Source organism: Mastomys coucha, unplaced genomic scaffold, assembly GCF_008632895.1.
Source record: "Mastomys coucha isolate ucsf_1 unplaced genomic scaffold, UCSF_Mcou_1 pScaffold18, whole genome shotgun sequence".
NCBI classification, from domain to species: domain Eukaryota; kingdom Metazoa; phylum Chordata; class Mammalia; order Rodentia; family Muridae; genus Mastomys; species Mastomys coucha.
The window spans coordinates 112,411,377-112,429,783 of record NW_022196900.1 but is presented as its reverse complement, the minus strand read 5'-3'; the positions used below and the strand labels follow the sequence as shown (position 1 = coordinate 112,429,783).

At 47.5% G+C, this 18,407-nt stretch overlaps 1 long non-coding RNA gene across 1 annotated transcript; it reads left to right on the top strand.

The window, feature by feature from the left end:
* Positions 1–1,260: 1,260 nt before the first annotated feature.
* Positions 1,261–1,799, top strand: LOC116095701. Its single transcript, XR_004120702.1, has 2 exons — positions 1,261–1,445; positions 1,521–1,799. It is a non-coding gene; the product is annotated as an uncharacterized LOC116095701 (long non-coding RNA).
* Positions 1,800–18,407: the final 16,608 nt, after the last annotated feature.

The following is an 18,407-nucleotide window of genomic DNA, read 5'->3' as shown; positions in this document are numbered from 1 at the left end:
CCTCAATATTCCGGAGGCCAACTCTGGCAGAGCTTGAATTTGACATCCCACAGAGACACAGCCATTTACCTGATGCCCAGCAAGGCTCCTCTGCCCACCCAAGGACAGAACCAACTGGGTCAAAGTTGATTTCAAGCTTCATGGTTCTTGAGACTGAGAATGGTGGACTCAGAGACCCTTGAACACTTCTCTGTGGTGAAGGAAGTTCTGTGTGGACTCAGAGTGAGCGTGGTTGCAAGGTAGCTGTCTGCCAGTGCCAGCTATGTGGCACAGAGCTGCAGATAGCAATCACTGCACTGTTAGCCCCGCCCCTGATTGTAGAGCTTCATCTACACACATGCCAGCCGTGCCCACACTCCCTCACACACATATGGAATACTTCTGTTCTTGGGAGAGTCTGCGGGGCGGAGCTTGCTTAGTCACTGTGACACTACACACTTCCTGTAGACTTCTACTAAGCGTCTCCAGTCGCAAGGGGAACGGTTCCATTCTCCCCTGACATCCTCACTCTTTCCCCTCTTTCTGATCTTCGAATGTCTGCTCTGCTGCTGCTGCTCCAGCCTGCCTCCCCCCCTCCTCGCTTCCTCGGTAATTAATGAGTTGGATAAAGTTCCAGCATGTGTTTATTTTATGTTGTCATAAAGGCTCTTTATGGGCTTAATGTTTTGAAAGTTACCTGTGGGCACCGAAAAATCAGAGATAAAGACTTTCAGGCCAGGGCAGAGCCAGACATAAGCATACCCTCAAGGCTCCAGGACCTCATGAGTTGGGTCCTGGGGTTGATGGGGAATGTTGAACCTGCAGACTAGAAACCTGTCCCTCTCACACCTGCCCAGAGATTTGAGGGAAGCAAAAAAAGGAGGTCTCAGACTTTCCCGTCAAGGACCTGTTTGTATAAAAATCACCTCCAGTCCTGGCTGTCTATTCCAGAATTCATGGCACATCAATATTCCTGGAGCAATTTGGGTGCTAATTTACAGCGACAGGACATTAGCCGCACACGCTCGAAGCATACGGCCGTGTCCCTTTACATACCGAGGTGCCAATTAATTTTGAACATTCACTCCCAGGTACCTTGATTTACACAGAAATCCGTGTGTATAGAAGAGTAATGGAGTGAGGGGAGGCTGATCTGAAGCTCAAATGTGCCGCCTTGTTTAAGAAAGTCATGAGGTTATTTGTAACCCCCAGGGGACATGCCGTAAATGTGATTTGTGTGTGTGTTGTTATTGCTGTTGTAGATGCCTCCAGAATCTCAAAGAAGGGCTTTGCCTGCTACGTCACAAATGAGTAATGTTATGGTTGAATGTGAAAAATCCCCCACAGGCTTCTGCACTTGAACTCTTGGCCTCCAGCTGGGGGCGCTGTTGTTTTGGAAGGCTCCAGCTGGGGGCGCTGTTTTGGAAGGTTCTAGCTACCAGGTGGAGCTGAGCTGGGAGAAGCAGGTTGTGAGGAGTGGGCCTGGAGGGAGAGAGCCTGGCTCTGCTTCCTGTCTCATCTCTATCTCCTTGTCTTCCTAGAAGTGAGTGAGCAGCCTCATGCCTCCTCTGCTACAGCCAAGAGCCTTTCCCATTCCCCGACCCTGCCTTTCCACCGCGATGGAAACAGTGAACCACGGTGAACCTGTCCGCTCAGATCACGGTTAGAAACCAGAGCTCACGGTAAAGACCTTTAGGGTCTCCGGGCCTGAAGTGGCACACACATTGTTGTTGTGCCCAACTTTTCAGTGTCCCAATGCTAGGTCACCATTGCATGAACATTGACTCCTAACAGAAAGCCCTCTTCCTTTGTCCATTCTATCCTTCTCTTTGTTGTTATTACTGTGAATCCCAAGTCTCTGAGACAGACTCCCTGTCTCCATCGAACACAGAAAGAAAATGAGATGTCTGATCTACAGTGAGACCCCAGTACACCGTACCCTGAAGTCACTGCCCTTGCACACTGTTCTGATCACTGTGCCCAGAGGTTCAGGGGTTGGGGGAGGACTGTGGACGGCACTCCATTGGTAAAGCATTTGCCCTGCGAGCAAGAGGACCTGAGTTCCATCACCAGAATCAGCTTATGTTAAAAAACAAATCTGTACATGGTGACATTTGCTGTAATTTCAGAGGGTGAATGGAGATACCTGAGTTTCTGTTCTCACTGGGCAGCCAGAGGGTCAAACCTGCAAGATTATAGGAGCAATGAAGCATTGTCTCAAAGCCTAATGTGGGGAATAGCCAGGGAAGACACACAAATTGACATCTGACCTCCACATGCAGCGTGTACACACATGAACACACAGACTCAGCCCAGGGAGACAGGCCTGTGCTCTACCTCAGACCTCGGGATGGTTGCCAAGTCCCCGGTCACCTTTGCAAGGTCACTTCACTTCCTCCTCTGCCTCTCAGTTCCTATCTGTTCTCCCCAAGGCATCTGTCCTTTCATAGCCTGTAATGGCACCTTGGAGCTGCCCCAGGCTTGCTCCAGCACACCCAATCTGCTGCATTCAGTCGGGACAAAACATCATTATACACGAGCTCCACCGAGGAAGACGTGCAACACATCGGTCATGGTCCATTTAATGTCAGGGAAGAGAGTGTGAAGGAGGCGTGATTATAATTATGGCCTTGGATGCTTCCATACTACTCTATGCAAAATCTGTAAGTCCCTTAGCAAAATGGCAGAACATGGGAAAGACACCTACTTCTCTTGAGCTTACAACAGGAAAAAACTCACAAAACAAACAAGCAAATGAAAAACAACAAAACAAAACAACCCACTTGCCAGAGGCAGGGGCTTTGCCATCTGCAGCTCTGACCCTTGTCCCCAGCTGTTGCTCTCCCATCAGAATAACCCAGCCCAGGAGGATGGAGGGGCCTTTGTATGGCCACTGACATGGGAGATGGAACCAGTGGTTACTGCCCAGCAGTGTGCAGGAAGGGAGATGGAGCCAGTGGCTACTGCCCAGCAGTGTGCAGGAAGGTTCCAGCTTCCACACAGAGCTTCACCTGCTCCTTGTGAAGCCCCTCTGAGCTTTATTTGGCATAAATTGTGTCTACCCCAAAGAAAAGAATAAAACAAACTAAAAAGCTGAAGGAATCATTGCCTCAGACGGCGACCCTCCTCAAAATCAAGGCGTTTATAGACATAGCATGTCAAAATGAGGGCCCGATCCATTGGCCCGATCCTAACAGAGATGCACGAGCCTTCACTAATCCTGAGGACACAAAAGAATTACCGCAGACATCAGAGCTTGGAGGGAGAGGTGGGATTGGTATCTATCTTAGGGTTTCTATTGCTGTGATGAAACATCATGACCAAAAGCGACTTGGGGAAGGAAAGGGTTAATTCAGCTCACACTTCCACATCACCGTTCATCACTGAAGGAAGTCAGGACAGGAACTCAAACAGGGCAGGAACCTGGAGGCAGGAGCTGATGCAGAGGCCATGGAGGGATGCTGCTTACTGGCTTCTCCCCATGGTTTGCTCGGCCTGCTTTCTTACAGAACAAGGGACTCATGGATGGCACCACCCACAATGGGCTGGACCCTCCCCCACTGATTGCTAATTTAAATAATGCCCTACAGCTAAATCTAATGAAGGTTTTTTTTTTTCTCAATTGAGTTGCCCTTCATCCAGATGACTCTAGTTTATCAAGTTGACATAAAACTAATCCAGCACAGTGTCCTCTTCCAAGCCACCTCTAATGCCACTGTAGTCCTGCCCACACTCCACCAAGTCATTGGCAATAACCACAGTGACCAGATTGAGCAGCAAAAGCAGCAGAGAGAGTGGTGTCTAAACTCCTAGAAAAATATCTGCCTGTTTCCAGAAAAGACCCCTTTATTACCCAGCCCTCCTCACACCGTTACCCCGAATTCATAATCTCTCAGGCCCCAGGTATTGAGGAATCCACCTGTGGGTCTGTCTCCCACTTCTGTTCTTGCCAAGAATAAGTCTTTCCTTGGTGCTCAATAGGCACAACTTCTTATGTTTGGCTCCATGATTCCAACATATGACAGGGACTCAGTTTGGGGGTCAAAAATTGAAAGCACAGTGGGAGTTAGAAGCTTCTATGCCTGAGATAGTTGGGAAGTGGGGGGGGACCTGACACCCTCAGGTGAGCTTCCTGTTTGATGACACATGAATCCTGCCAGAAACCCTTCCTGTGTGGTTGGAGAGAAGAGAGAGATGGGGTTTGGTCTGATGGGGATGGTCAGAGAGGGTATGGGTCACTTTTATACACTATTCTCAGGTGTCAAATGCCTGGCACTATTAATTTTTGAGCCCCAGCATTTGCTTGTATTCCTGTCCTTCAGCACACTATGTCAGAGGGTGTGTCCATGTGGTGGAGAGAGCTCGGTGGAGTAGAGCCATTTAACTGATGTCAGCCAGGATGAGCATCAGAAAGAGCACGGGGAACTGGATATCACCCTCACAGACTTACCCTGGGGACCCATCTACTCCGGCTGGGTCCTTCTTCCTAAAGTTTCTGCCATCACCATCACCTGGGGTCCAGGAGACCAGCCCAGGAGTTTATGAGGCATCATATACCAGACCACGGTGCCCCATCCAGCCCAAGCAAGGCTTCCTCCAACACTCCCTGTGCCCCACCATCTCCTGTAAAGAATTCCTGAATCCACAGGATGGAGAAGAAAGAACAGCTAGCACCTCTCCCCCATGACCCTCAAACTCTCGGGAAGGAGTTCTGTTTCTGATCAAAGCAAACCATCTCTGTCTGCAGCTAAAGCCACTAGACTGGAAGAGAAGTTCATACCCATAAAGAACGGATAATCCCTGACCACCAGGAAGAGGAGGTTGGCCAACTCACTGGAGATCTCAGAGAGACAGGCACTTTGGCCAAGCCTACAGGGCAAGGCTTCCTTGGGTCTGAGGTGCCCTTCCTGGACAGCCTGACTGAGGGTCTTTCTTGTATAAATCCTATTTGATTCATAGAGGTGGGAAGTTTAAACATCTCCTTAGGTCCTGTCTTAGGGTTTTACTGCTGTGAACAGACACCATGACCAAGGCAACTCTTATAAAGGATAACATTTAATTGGGGCTGGCTTACAGGTTCAGAGGTCCAGTCCATTATCATCAAGGTGGGAGCATGGCAGCATCCAAGCAGGCATGGTGCCGGAGGAGCTGAGAGTTCTACATCTTCATCTGAAGGCTGCTAGCAGAATACTGGCTTCTAGGCAGCTAGGATGAGGGTCTTAAAGCCCAGACCCGCAGTAACACACCTACTCCAACAGGGTCACACCTTCTAATAGTGCCCACTCCCTGGGCCATGCATACACAAACCATCACAGGTCCCCTATAGAACCCTATTGTCTTTCAGGATTATCTCCCATACATACATACCTGTGCAATTATATTCGGCTCATTTTTCTCCTGTTTTTATTTTTACATCATCTTGGAAATCTATTCCACATATTCATGGGCTTTTAAACTTTTATCTTTAACTGACACTTGTCAGTGTGTGTGTTTACCAGGTGCCATGCAATATTTTGATACATGTATATCAAAATCAGGATAAACATCATCTCTGTCACTTCAGATATCCATCATTTGTTTTGTGTTTGGGACTGCCCTAGTTAGCTTTAATTACCAACATGACACAGGCTAGAGTCATCTGAGAGGAGAAGCCTCAATGAAGCAGTTTCCCAGATAAGATTGCCCTGTTGACTTGGCTGTGGGGATTGACTTTGTTAACTGATGTAGGAGGGTCGTGCCCACTGTGGGAGGCACCATTCCCTGGGCACACGGTCCTGTGCCATACAAGTAAAGTAGCTAAGCACAAGCCTGTGTGCAAGCCAGCAAGCCACTGTCCTCTGTGGGTTTTGCTTCAAACTCCTGTTTATGTGAGTTCTTACCCTGAGTTCTCCCAAAGATCAACTGTGACCTGGATGTGTAAACCTTACTGCCGTTTCTGCCCCTAAATTCCTTCTGGTTATGTTGTTTGACCACAGCAGCAGAATAAAGTTAGAACATTCAAAATCCTCTCCTCGAGGGAGTGTGTGTGTGTGTGTGTGTGTGTGTGTGTGTGTATGGTGTGTGTGTATGATGTATGTGGGTGTATGGTGTATGTATATGGTATCTGTGTATGATGTATGTGGGTGTATGGTGTATGTATATGGTATCTGTGTATGATGTATGTGTGTGTGTGTGTGTGTGTGGTGTGTATGGTGTCTGTGTATGATGTATGTGTGTGTGGTATGTGTGTATGGTGTGTGTGTATATGATGTGTGTGTATGTATGTTGTGTGTATATGGTGTCTGTGTATGATGTATGTGTGTGTGGTGTATGTATATAGTATCTGTGTATGATGTATATATGTGTGTGTATGTGTGTGTGTGTGGTGTGTATGATGTGTGTGTGTGTGTATGGTGTCTGTGTATGATGTATGTGTGTGTGGTATATGTGTATGGTGTGTGTATATGGTGTGTGTGTATGTATGGTGTGTGTATATAGTGTCTGTGTATGATGTATGTGAGTGTATGGTGTATGTATATGGTATCTGTGTATGATGTATGTATGTGTGTGTGTATGTGTGTGTGTGTGTGGTGTGTATGGTGTCTGTGTATGATGTATGTGTGTGTGGTATGTGTGTATGGTATGTGTGTATATGGTGTGTGTGTATGTATGTTGTGTGTATATGGTGTCTGTGTATGGTGTCTGTGTATGATGTATGTGTGTGTATGATGTATGTATATGGTATCTGTGTATGATGTATGTATGTGTGTGTGTGTGTATGTGGTGTATGTATATGATGTCTGTGTGTGGTGTGTATGTATAGTGTGAGTGTTTGCATGTGTGCATTCATGAACAAGTGCCCGTACCCATGCCTGTGGTCAGAAGAGGAGGTCAAGCAGATTTCTCAATCATTCTCTACTTTTTCTTTGAGGCAGAGTCTCTGACCCTGGAACTCACCCAGTTGGTTAAACTGACTGGCCAACAAGCGCCTTCTCCCTCCCCCTCTTGCCCACTGCTGTGGTTACAGGGCATGCCACAGAACCCCACTTTTACCAGAATGCTGAGGATCTCATCTCAAGTCCTCATGTTTGTACAGCCAGCACTTCATAGATTGAGCTTAAGGGGTGGAGAGCCACCTCCCCGACTCTTCTTCTAGCTCTCTTAAAATATACATTCAATTTTTGCAGGCTGTTCACAATCTGTGGTACCGCGGACCCCTAGATCTGATTTCTCCAGTGTAATGTCTTCAGGCCTGTGCCTCCCTGTCTATCCAAACTTTCCCCCATCTTTCCCTTTCCCAGCCTCTCTTGACCTCTGTTCCAGAAGATCTCAGCTAAAGGATACAGTAGAAAATTATATTCCCCCATTACACTATCCTTGTGGTTAACATAGAGTGCTACTCAAAGATTATTGCCAAAATAAATCAATTTCTTAATAGAAATTCAGAGACGTATAAAGGTCTTCAGAGAGTAACTACAGTGGGAGGGAGAGGAAGTGCCTACCTTAGTCAGAATCTGCCTCTGTGTGCAAAGAAAGGAGAAAACACAAGGTAAAGGGTGACAGTGGGGAGGGGGACGGTGGGCACCCCCACAGCCAGAGGGGACAGTGGGCACCCCCATAGCCAGAGGGGAGGTGGGGAGAAACGGGGCAGGGGGGTGAGAGAAAAAAAGAGAGACAGAGAGACAGACAGAGATGGATACAGGGACACACAGAGATAGACAGACAGATAGAGACAGAGAGATGGACAGACAGAAACAGGGAAGCAGAGACAGAGAGACACAGAGAGACAGAGAGACAGACAGACAGACAGACAGACTGACAGACAGACAGACAGAATGGCTGCTCCAGTGGGCTTCCTCTTTCTCCTCCTTCGGTTCCCTCCAGTCAGCCCTGGCCCATGGGATGGCATCTCTACACCCACTTTCAGGGTAGGTCCAGTTAATCATCTCTGAAACTTCCTGCAGACACCTTGTGTAGGACACAAGTCAGGGCACGGTTTAACCACAGAGCTGGACTGCTTCATGGGTAGAAATGAAGTTTTTGTGAGGATAAAGCCTGCCGAGGACATCTCTCTGCAGGGAAGGCTGGGGAAAAATGGTAGAAAAGCAAGAGGGTTTTAGGCAGGGTGGGGTCTCTGAGGGGACGCAGGTTTTCAGACTGACTGAGAGCTACATGGCCTTGCCAGAGGTAGTTGAGATCAATTAAGGGATGTTCCTGGTGATCTGAAGTCTGCCTCTGAGCTCTGTCACTCAATAACACTCCTATTTTACCCAGCTGGAGTCCTTTATTTAGGGCACTGCCACTCAGGGGGCCACTTTGGAGGTAACACAGCATGTGCCTCTAATCTCAGAGGTACTCCCCACTTCCGGCAAGGTGACAATCAATACTGAGCGGCTGTTGCAACCCTGGAACCACAATAGACCTGGGATGGGTCCCAGGGCTGTTGGTACAACATCCCAAGTGCAACCCTCAGGCTGTCACCCCGTCCTCAGACCTCAGACACCTCCAAGTTGAGCTCCGTGGTCTGTGTGGGGGTCTCTTCCCAATATTGACTTTAACTTTTATCCTTTCTCTGTGCTTACCCAGGGCAAGGCTCTCTGTCCACTCTGCTGAATCCTTTAAGCAAAGGGCTAAAGTGATGCTTTAAGTTTTAATTACCATGCTTAAGGGTAGAGCAAAAATGCCTGTAACCTGTAAGCCCCAAAGACAGGCAACCTCCTGGAATGCTGGAGGCTGATGTTCAGAAAGCCGCATGCTCCACTTCAGTAGACAAGGTTGGTTGCTCCAACTGCACAGATGTGCCGGATCACATGTAGGCCAGAGGTACGTCAGGATCTATGCTTGCCCCTCGCTGGACAAAGGCAGAAGTACACTGGCTTGTGGGTTTTACTTTTATATGCACTCAACTAATGTAATTTGGCGTCATTCTCTGGGAATCTTAAGTATGGATTCCAGAGACAGAGAGACAGACAGACAGAGATACACAGAGACAGACAGACAGAAACAGGAAAACAGAGAGACAGAGACAGGTAAAGAGATACACAGAGACAGACAGAGACAGTCACACACAGAGTGAGACAGACAGACAGACAGACAGACAGACAGACAGACAGAATGTCTGCCCTCGTGGGCTTCCTCCTGCTCCTTCTGGACCAAGCCCATGTCCATTTTCTTGACCAGTAAATCTTGCTTCAAATTTGGCTCAGAAAGTGTGGTGATGGTTTAACTCTTGCCCAGTGGGATTAACAGAAACCATCCAACCTGAAGGAGAGTTAGGGAGCCCTGGGCCTGACAGTTGAAGGTCAGAGGGAAGAGTGAGCTGTGTGTTATGGGCCGGGTTTCCTCTCATTTCTGCACTTCCTTACTCTGGGCGTCTTGCTTTCATGGCTTCTGTCTGTCCCTCTCTGTTTCAGTGTCTCTACCTTCCTGGTGTCTCTATTTCCTTCCCTCCTTAAACTGTCCTGGCTGGGAAGGAAGAACATAGCTGGTGGAGGGCAGACAAGGATGCTGCTTCAGGTCTAAAGATGAACGCATTAGAGACTTGGTTTTCACTTTGCCTGGAAACACAAGCCTGTGCTTGAGCAGGGTTGTCTCATCCAGGATACTGAGTCTGCGCTCCCAGCAAGTGGCACAATGAGATGGTAGACCCCAGGCCTCTTGCCTCAGGCTAGCTGACCCTCTAAGGCAGTGGCTGACTTGAGCGGTGGATGAAGTGGGGCCTCCCTCACCAGAACAGCAGAGTCCGCATTTCATCATCTTCATCTCATAGCCTCGTTAACTCCAGATTCATTTTTGGGGAAAAAAAATCTGTCTTCTAATATGAAATTAATGTCATGCCATTTCCTGGGAGTTCTCTTCTGTCGTTAAAGAGTTTTCTGAAGTCTTTGGGAAAAAAAAAATATCCACAGGCTTGGGGAGTGGATGCTCCCTCTTGGCCTAGTAGAGTGTGTCTCTGGGGAGAGTCACAGTTCTGACAACTGCCACCTGGAAAGGACTGAGAAGCCAACCTGATGCCAGGCAGAGCACACAGAGCTAGGATCATTCACTTTGTCACACAGGCCAGCCCTCCCTGAGACAGGAAAACCCTGCCATGTCTGTGCCATCTCACCCAGAAATGTAGAAGCCACCGGATCTATGTTCCTAGCATGGCACAGTGGTGACCTCTGGCTGGGGTCCCAGTATTTGCTGGTAGATGATTTTCTGAGCACACTTTCATAGTGAAGGGTGCAGAGTACACAGGAGACTGCCGTGCTGTGGAAAGATTCAAATCCCCTCATGTTTTTTCAGGACAGATTCTCTGTGTTAGCTCTCAGAACATCTGGACACACTTCCCTTTTGGAGGCTGAGCAACCCTCCCTAGCCTTGGCATGGGGGGGTGGGGGGTGAGCTGCAGTCAGTGCTGTATTTGGTGAGGAGTGCCAGTCCTTTCCTGACAGGTTAATTAATATTCATTATTCAACAGGGGAGAAAATGCTGAGTTGTTTATGGCTGGTTCATTAGTTTTAGCCAAATAAAGGATAAACATAATTACTCTCATAAACTACCATGACAGCATCTAGAAGTTATGGAGTCGAAATGGATGCCCTAGGTGGGGAACCCTGAATGGGACCCTGAGTTCTTAGAGCTGCCTGGTAATGACTTCCCAAGTGTCTCCGTCTTGGGTTCCTGCCCCTCCTGTTGCATGCTCTTTGGCACACTTTTCAGCACCAATAATTCCACATGGTTCTTGCTTCTTTATTTCTTAATATATGTATTGAATTCTTCCTCACCAAAATGCACACACACACACACACACACACACACACACACACACACACAAAATTGGACCCATCTTAAACCATGCTACAGAAATGGGAGGAATAATTACCCCTTTAATAGAGAGACAGAGACAGAGAACTGATGGCCAAGAGCCTGTAACAAGGTACCCAGCAGCAGAACTGCCTGCCACCAGCTCATTCATTAGGCCTGAAAAGGTCCCAGCTGGCAGAGCAGTCCCCATACCAGCCCTCCTTTTCAAGAGTCAGTGATGCCTGAGTGTCCATCCAAGCCAAGCTTCCACAGGCCTCTTATCTGAGCCATGTTTCCAATCATGGAGTCATAATGTTTCCATTTTTGGTGTCAAAATGTTTCCAATCATAGCTCCTGGGGCAAGTGATGATCCTTCCTAACAATGTTTTGTTACCACATTGTAAGCTGCTCTCTCCACAGCTCCCTCCAGAGCAGTGTGTCATCCTTGCCAGAATTGCTACCATGTGTGCACATGTGATATATACACACTGTAAACAGATTCGGCATATACTGAGTACTTCTGTGTTCACATATGTCTTCCAGCAACAGCCCCTCCCTTCTAATCCACCATTCTGTCGAACGTCTCCCTGGAGTGTAACCTGCCTATCCTGACTATTTCATTCTAAGGGATAAGAAGAACACCCTCTTATTTCTCTCCCCAAATCCACTTCTTCATCCCCTGTCATAGGCTACAGGCTTTTGGTTTTGTTTTATCAGCAAAGTTTTCTCAGACCCCTGAGCATCTGCTGACCTGGGTCACTAGACAGGGCTTCTCCAACATAAACCGCCCTTGCCCTTGTGCATCCACCAGGCTGCTGCATGATCTGTGGATGACCCAGTGATGATCAGCCATAAACACGCAGCTGTAGTACCTGCGATATTGAGCCCCCACACTCTGCTTCACAATAAAGAAGAAAGACATGACATTGTCTCCTCCCTGAATATTTAATCTACCAGGTCAGACCAGCTACCCAGACAAGGGACCAGCCCTGGGAAGTGAACTTACATCCACCTTAAGTTGTGCTAAAGGGATGGGAGGAATAATTATCCCTTTAATGAGATAATGTGTTCTTCATTCCCAGAAACTCTACCCAGTACCATGGTTTCTACACACCACCATTGCAACTTCCCTGGGGCTGTCTACTTTCTTGAATCTTTGCTTCTTCTTCACAGCCACTGAGATTCATAGCTGCTCTGCTCACAGGCTTCTCTTCTCTTCTCTTCTCTTCTCTTCTCTTCTCTTCTCTTCTCTTTCTTTCTTTCTTTCTTTCTCTCTTTTTTGTTTTTGTTTGTTTGTTTGTTTGTTTTTTGAGACAGGGTTTCTCTGTATAGCCCAGACTGGCCTTGAACTCAGAAATCTGCCTGCCTCTGCTGGGATTAAAGGGTTGTGCCACCACTGCCTGGACTCAGGCTTTTCTTTAAACTCTAATAAAATTGTCCTCGGGTTTCCTTTTTCAGTCTGTTCTTGAAATCTTTCATTAATAAGACCAAGAACCCTAAGAGGGGACCCAAACTTTCCTAGTAACTGCTGGTGACTCTAGCAGCCAGGAACCCCACCCCCATCCCACCTCCCCCTATCCCAGCTTCAGTGGCCAATCCCAGGAACCAGAACCTGAACTTCATGAGGGCTGCTGCCAGGGCCCATGCTCCAGCCAGGGTGCTAAAGCAGTTTCACTGCAGCTGTGAGCCAGTCCTTCAGTTAGAAGGCCTCTGTCTTCTTTCCAGACAGAGACACAGGATGATATATATGCAGATGTGGTAAATGGAGAAAGGAGAGAAAAACCCCCCAGATTCTGTTTTTTAATGTAATCAACGTAACAATTGTTATACTAAAATACAAGGAAGTAAGCAGAGCTGAAAACAAAAGCCTCAAGCAGGAGAGCAGATGTTGAGAGGCACATGGCTGTGGCTGAGCTCTGTCAAAGAGCACCTCCCTGGCCTGTCAAACCTTTCCCTCCCTACAAGCACTTACCTCTTAGAAACTCAGTCAACAACAACCCATGAGTGGGTGGATGGGTGATTCCTGCTGGCCTCCTTGACCCTCCATCAAGTATCTGGTGCCACGGCCTTGAGATATGCCCATCTGCTCCTCCTCTGCTCCTGGTGTAGCATATGGTGTGCTCCCTCTCCTCATCAGGCTCCGCAGCCTTTGTGTGAACACGGAGGATAATCTCAGCACCTGGGCACCTGCGTTCAGCCCCTGCACTCACATGATCATCCCGGATAATGGGCCACCCTAGCTCCTAGAGAGCCAGCCCATCTAAACCATGACTGCGAGTGCAGACGATGACCTTGGCTCAGTGAATAAATGTATTCAGTGAATCCTCAACAGATGGATGGTGAACCAAACATAATCAATAACAATAAGTAAAGATATAAACATGGCTACCTATAATTATGAAAACTGAATGCCATCATAAAACAATCACAGCCCTGATTCGTTAGAAACAAATAACATTTTTAACGATTCTTAAAAAGGGAAAGGGGTGGGTATGAAACCCCGCCGTGATTATCACCCTGAAACGACACAGAAGTTCTGCTCCAAATGCTGGATACATTAAATCAGGGTTTCTCAGACGGCATTGTCTGGTGTCTTCATGAAGGGTCTGTGGAAAAGCTCAAACATTTGATTGGCACTGGTTTAAAGAAAGCGGAAAGAGAGTTCAGTCGGTGACCTTGCCATGTGAATAGATTGCAAGGTCCTGAACCCGATCCCCAGAACCGGAGTATGGGGTGCTCACTGGTGATGCCAGCCCTGAGAGGTGGAGGCAGAAAGACCTTCTTCCAGCTCCTGGTTCCAAGGAAAGACCCTTCCTTGAGAAAATACGGTGGGGCTGGGAGAGATGTTTCATGCTAGTATTGTAGAGGACCAGAGTTCTATTCCCAGCATCCAGCACAGGTGCTCACAACCACCTGTTAACCCAAGCTCCAGGGGCATAAAACACATGTACACACACACACATACACATACACACTTAAAATTAACAATGTAAATAAAACAAATATGCCCAGCCCTTGAGGATGGCAGCTGGGAGACTGAGAGGGTTGGGAAGGAGGAACTCACAGAGGAGACCCTGCTGCCCACACTCTTCTCCCTGCCCTTCTCCTTCCCCTCACCAAGGCATCTATCAAATTCACAGAAGCAACAAAGTAGGCCAAAGGCTGGGCAGCATTGAGAGAGTCACAAGGGACCAGAGACACCTCTCTCCAGTCTCAGGGCACCTTTAGTACCAGAGCATGTTGAACTGACCACTCAGATAACAATCCCAATAACAACTGGAGAACTTAACACTGAAGGGCATTAGGAACTTAGTTCACTTCTTATGCTAAGTACTTGGAGGTAATATCTGAACTCACAGGGTGAAGGCTCAGTCCACACACAGTTCAGACTCCAACCACAAGTCAAGACCTCCTGAAACACAGCCTGGATTTCTGGACAGCTTCATTGGGTTAACAGTTTGCTAAAAGGCTCACAAAATGCCTTTAGTCCAGCACTCAAGAGGCAGAGGCAGAGGCAGAGGCAGAGGCAGGTGGATCTTTGAGTTTGAGGCCAGCCTGGTGTACATAGCAAGATCCAGGACAGCCAGAATTACATAGAGAAACCCTGAGTCAAGAGAGGTAATAGTCTGGAGAAAGTAAAGGGGAAGAGAGAGAGAGAGAGAGACAGACAGATACACACACACACAGAGAGAGAGAGAGAGACAGAGAGAGAGAGAGAGAGAGAGAGAAAGAGAGAAAGAGAGAATAAAGAACTTAGACAATGAAACAAAATTCATTAACAAAGAGACAAATAGAAACTGAAAATTCCTGTGATCAATATTCAGAACTCGGTGAACGAATTTAATAATTGATTAAACACAAATGAAAATCATAAGTCTGCTTCAGAACACTGATCAGAAGTAAAGATGCAGAGTGAAATATCAAAAGAGATAAGAAAAGTGGGAGAAGGGAAAACCTCGTGTGGTGGCAGAGGACAGCACTCAAGCTATAGCTGAGCCACAGAGCACGCAGGACTGGGATGGCAGAATGATAAACAGAACTGAAGCTGCATGAGGAGACAGAGCTGATGTCAGAGCACAGAAGGGGTTGGGAAAGCAGTGGTGTGAGCCTGGCCATGAGTGCTGGCAACAGAAAGACAGAAGAGCATACAGGAGCAGCATCACCCCACAGGCTGAGGCAAGGCAGCTGTCAACCGGAAGCTCTGAGAGCAGGGAGGTCGTCATCAAGAATGCAAGTGAGTGAAAGAATTCCAAAAAGGAGGAGCAGCTCAGCTTTAGCCTTCCTTAGTGGAAAGGCTGAGCTGGAGAGGTGCAGGTCTATGTGGGACTAGAGTGCACACAGATACAGCAGCTGGGGGAGGAAAGCCAGAGTTGAGCTTTCTTAAGTCCTCCAGAGGTACTGGTGACATCAAACTTTGGCAAGCCCGTGAAAAGGATTGTTGATGTCTGCGGTAACTACTGAAGACCTAGTCAAGGGCCAGTGAGATGGTTCACAGGGAAAGGTGCTTGCAGCACATGTCAACCTGAGTTCAAATCCCAGAACCTGGTGGAAGGAGAGAATTTACTCTTGCAAGTTGTCATCTGACCCCTACCCATGAGCTTGAGACACATATGCATATATGTAAACGAGCTGTGACACATATCCCATGTATGTAAATAAGTAGCTAATGTTGAGCTAAAGTGACCCTAGGAGTTGAATTGAGTAAGAAAGCATTTGGGCTTTTTCTCTGCTTAATAAGAAGCTCAAGGACAAATGTAACTGTTAAGCCCATGGCAATCTTGCTACAAAGCCCTGGAAACTGATTCCTGCAGTAGAGCACTGATAAGCAAGAATTTAGCAGGGATAATTCCACCCTGGCTAATGTAACAAAAAACAAAAACAAAAAACAAACAAACAAACAAAAAACCCTAGGACAAAGTTGTTTATTTAACCAGGATGGCTCATCTTTTCTCAGTGGATAAGTTGGTGTGCTGGGCTCAAAGGGCAGTTGTGCTGTTATTGTTACATAGCTCTGCTCGGCTCATATGCCATCATCTCTTCAAATGAAGATATCTCTGTGGCCTGCCCACCACATACTCACAGGTAGTAGAATTAGAAAAGAGACTGAGATGAGAGAATTCGCCACATATTTCTAGGTCACAGCCTAGAATTACCTACACAGTTTTTGTGTTTGTCCCCATTGGCCAGGTTTTAGTCAGATAACCACAGCTAGCTGCAAGAGAGGCAGGAAACAGAACACCAGCTAAGCTAACCTACAGGTTTGTTACATTGCTAGAAAAAGGGCACAGGTGTTGAGGAGCAGGAAGAAAAGCCTGGCCTTCTACCGTTAGCTTTTCCTGATGCCTTAGAAGCAACATTATTGTTCAAGTAAAAGGAAATTATAACTAAGTTAAAAAATAAAGGCTTCCACCAGACAGTGGTGGCACATGCCTTTAATGCCAGCACTTGGGAAGCAGAGGCAGGTGGATTTCTGAGTTCAAGGCCAGCCTGGTCTACAGAGTGAGTTCCAGGACAGCCAGGCAGGGGTATGCAGAGAAACCCTGTCTTGAAAAAACCAAAAAATAAAATAAAATAAAATAAATAAAATAAAGGCTTCCAGAATCAGGAACAAAGTTGCCTGCTGGCTTCAGTGGCTTTACAGGGCTTTTGTTTCTATGCTTGAGAACAGAGAGACAATTGGAGAATGTTTTTTCTTAGACCAATACCGGAGCAGCTGGTGTGTACAAGAGAATGTTGCATGGAGGTCTTGACAGGATGGCCCATACACATCCCAGGTGTAGCATGCTGGAAACTGCATGGATTTGGGGGAGAAAGACCAGATGTGCATGGAATTTACCTATGAGGAGGTGGTTGCTTTTCAGCATGAAGCATAGAGTTCATCAGAGTCCCAGATAGACAATAGGTGATAGGTGATAGGACCCTCTCTCCTCCACCTGGTGGCTGAGGCCTGAATGACTCAGAACCCTGAGTGCTGGAAAGTTATAGGAGGTCTGTCCCATGATTGGGCCACGATCATTGCATAAGGCTTTAAGTCCAGGGAGGCAATCCCTGGCCTTTGGGGAAAAAATGCCGATGGGACCGTCTCAGTCTAGAAGGTGTACTTTAAAAACACCATTGTGTGCCAGGTCAACACACGCCTACTTGTGCCTTTTCTCTGAGCTGGCATCCCGTTCTGCAGAATTGCATGTTAAAAGCTGCTGTGTTTTGCTGTTTTCCCGAGTTTGTTAATCTCCCCCCAACAGCTGTGGAAGCTTCTAAACACTGCCTAAGCCCCTCCATTCTAAGTCCATTCTAGGATACTGGCTAATTAATGTGGATATCGGCTACCTTTTGTGGACACGGTCCCCTGGGCGTGGATGCTAGCAACTTCTCTTAGTGGCTAATTTTCAACTTCTAGGTTCTGCTCCTTCCCAAAGCCAGCTCCCCTCCAGGTACCTCATTAATAGCTGTGCTTTCAAAGGCACCTAACAGAAGCCTCCGGGCGCATCTCTGCACAAGGACTCTCATTAGTGGCGTGGGCCAGGTGATTATTTATATCGCTTCTATAATTAAAAATTCTGAGAGCTAATTACAATTATCCATCAGTGTTTGTGCATGCCAGGCGTGGAGATGGGCACCGCCCTCCTGACACCGCTTCTCTTCCTGCTCTAGCTCCTTCCAGGACGAATCTCTTTCTATGTGAAACTCTGTGCAGCCCGCTCTCCAGTGCTGATTGAGTTCCCTGTAGTTCCCCCCACACTCCCAGCTGTCAGAAGAGCTATTTGTTTGTCATCTCTGAAACAGGGAGGCAAGCGCCAACAATTGCTTCATCGACACCTCAGCTATCCAAACAAACACGCGCTAGACTAGGATGGCTCAGCTTGCAGGCCCGCGCCTGTTCTGGTTCCATCTCAGCTGCTTCCCGGCCCTTCCTTGTAGGGCTCTCTAGTGCCGCCTGGCAGGGCCTCTAGGTGTCGCTTGTAAACACCGCATGTAATTAGTAGCCATTAGTTCCAGCAGAGGCTCAAACAAGGAGAAAACCCAAAATATGAGAAGTTCCATTTAATTAACGAAGCTGCCTTGAGAGGCCTCCTCGGACAAGCTCTTCTTGCGAGTTAATTGTTAAAACCTCCGACAAGCTGACAGAGACATTTGCAGCGGAAGAGACGCATTGTCCAGAGCCCCTCTTCCCCACTCCAGTCTCCTCATTGCAGTCATCACAACATATTGGCTGTGAAGTCTGCCTCCACCCCACACAGGACCACCCGTGCTGCCCAGGAGTGTCCATGCTGGACACTCTCAAGGGTAGCTTCCTGCGTTGCCACAGGCGATTTCACTTCTGGAAATGGTCTTGCAGACCACATTGCAAACAGAAGACACACACACACACACACACACACATACACACACACACACACACACACACACACACACACACACTCCAGGCCTGTGTGCCCACAGGAACTCTGGTTTAAAGTGGCATCTGTCAAGGAGGGTCCCACTCCAAGACTTTGTCAGAAGGAAGCGTGTGCAGCACACAGGTCTGGATTTGATAGTCAGCATCTTGCAAGGGTGGAAGGGACAGTTTCTCCTCTTTCAAAACTCACGATGACCAGCAGGATCTAAGTGGAAATAAAGTTTATTAAAAAATGAATAAACGTGCCCAGTGGCTGGCAACGTTT